The sequence below is a fragment of the Odontomachus brunneus genome, unplaced genomic scaffold (genome assembly GCF_010583005.1).
Source record: "Odontomachus brunneus isolate Ranch 3 - 2012 unplaced genomic scaffold, Obru_v1 Obru_scaffold_135, whole genome shotgun sequence".
Classification (NCBI taxonomy): domain Eukaryota; kingdom Metazoa; phylum Arthropoda; class Insecta; order Hymenoptera; family Formicidae; genus Odontomachus; species Odontomachus brunneus.
In genome coordinates this window covers 150922-153336 of record NW_022639585.1, presented here as the reverse complement: position 1 = coordinate 153336, position 2415 = coordinate 150922, and the positions used below count along the sequence as shown (strand labels likewise).

The window sequence follows — 2415 nt, the reverse complement described above, 5'->3', positions numbered from 1 at the left end:
TATATATATATATATATATATATATATATATATATATATATATATTTAAATATTTCTATTATTTTATGTTATTAATTAATAACATAAGCAAATTGACCACAGACTGCGCGCAAATTTGCAGCAAATTTGATAAAAAATCCACATCTAAACCATAGCCATCTATCCGCATCCCTTATAGAAATATCATACTAAGAATCATTGATAATTACTTATTATCCAGTATTTTTAATACTGAAAATAAGTAATTATCAATGATTCTTAGTATGATATTTCTATAAGGGATTCAGCTACAGTTTTGGCAACAGAACCTGCTGTCTGGCAATTCCTGCAGATTTGCAGTAAAAACCGCGCAAAATCTGCCGCGCGACAAGATCTGGGCTGTTTCTGCTGCAAATCTGAAGCAATTGCCTGACAGCAGACTCTGTACACATATCTGACGGTAGTTTGGTAGCAGGATTTGATATAACATATCCTGCATCAAATTTGTTGTCTATTTACTAACAAAAGTTGATAACAGGCTCTACTCGAAATCTGTTAGCGCAGGTATGGCTATTTTAAAGGAAAAAATGAATACTGACTTTTATGACTTTTTTAAAAGTTTTAAAAGATTTTTATAAAAGTCAGTATTTATTTTTTTCTTTAAGATAGCCATTACACAGAAATCGTAAAGTCGCAAGAAATTGGGAAAAGGAAAATATTTAACTAATATATTAAAAGAAAAATTAAATACTGACTGTTATAAAAGTCAGTAGTTATTTTTTCCTTTAAGATAGCTATTACACAGAAACCGGATATGGGTGCCGTTTTTCTCACTCACAGAGCCTAAAGGCCGTATTCATAGTCAAGCCTCAAGTCAGATCATTTAAGACGATCTTGATCAAGTCGGTCTTATTCAAACAAGATCGTCTTAAGATCAGTAGATTTCATAATCGTGAAATAAGACGATCTTCACGAAGAAGATGTTATTCAAGTAAGACTTATTTGATTTGAGATTGACTTGGCAAAAATAAACTTAAGACCATACTTATTTTCGAATCGACTGTTTTCGTAATATTTCGTAATATTTCGTAATATTTCGTAATATTTCCATTAGATCGACTAGTAAGAACTGATTCAGAAATACTAGATTTAGAAAGGAGTTTTGTCACATTATCTTATGTTAGTCATTATAGAAAGTCTTTAAGATCTCGCTATGAATACGGGCCATATACTACGTTTACACGACGACGTTAATTCGATTTTGGTCCACGAGATCAATACACCAATAAAAGCACAACATTTTTAGTATGTCACTAGTTCTCACTAAATCCAGCATAAAACAAGAAATGCTTAGAAATTAAATACAATTAAGTTTAATTTTATAAAAATTTAAAAGTAACGATTAAAGTAACGGACATTCCTTATAGAAATATCATACTAAGAATCATTGATAATTATTTATTTTCAGTATTAAAAATACTGGATAATAAGTAATTATCAATGATTCTTAGTATGATATTTCTATAAGGGATTTCGTTACTCGTTACAAAAAAAATATATCGCCGTTACTCTTTCGTTAAAGTAACGGCGTTACCTAATCGTTACTCAACAAAGTAACGATACCAGTAACGGCGTTACAAGTAACGTGTTACTTCCCAACACTGAATATTGATAGTAATCAAATACTGAGAATTATTGTGCGAAAGTGAAAAAAAGAAAATCATAATAAATTTTTAAAAAATATACTTATAATTCCTAATTTTCTCATGTCTCATAAACCACTAGGTATTGAAAATTGTCAACACACACTCCAAACTTTCGTGAATCCTGCCCTCGATAATTTCGATCCCAAACGGTATATCACCGGTCATCTATTCACTGACACTTAAAGTGTCCATGTCCTGACACTTAAAGTGTTGCTTAACCCGACGATCGAGCGGCACGCGATAATTCCCAGTAACTTCAACGATATTCCTACGATTAACGCTTATATAATGTCGCTTATATAATTTACGCTTATGTAATCCTTATAGTGTTCACAGTATATTATAACATACCTAGCAAATACCAAATAATAGTCATGTAACGACGCATATCGTTACGTAATAATAACAACGCAAGCCGAACACCGCGAACCGAAAGCGCAAGAGGACAGCGCGTCCTCCAAAACAGTAAACAGCGCAACCGCCGAACAACAGCGGTAAATAGCGAATCAAGCGGGATTCGAGGTATATAAAATGCCGCGTAATCGTAATCGAGAGATTCGATCATCCGCTCTCGAAAGAGAATCAGAACCGATCCACCGCTCTCGAAGGAGAATCCGATTCCGATTATCCGCTCTAAGAGAGACCGACTCCGCTCCTGGCAGATTACTGTTCGTCGATTGACGACTGTAATCACTCCGCCGTCGTTGCACGGATACGTGTCATCGACATT

The 2415-nt window shown here is 33.7% G+C and overlaps 1 protein-coding gene across 1 annotated transcript in view; it reads left to right on the top strand.

Moving 5' to 3' along the window:
- The window catches only part of LOC116850174 (sodium-dependent dopamine transporter), a 400294-nt gene that overhangs the window by 392717 nt on the left and 5162 nt on the right, over nucleotides 1-2415 (top strand). The gene's annotated exons all lie outside the window — the stretch shown is intronic.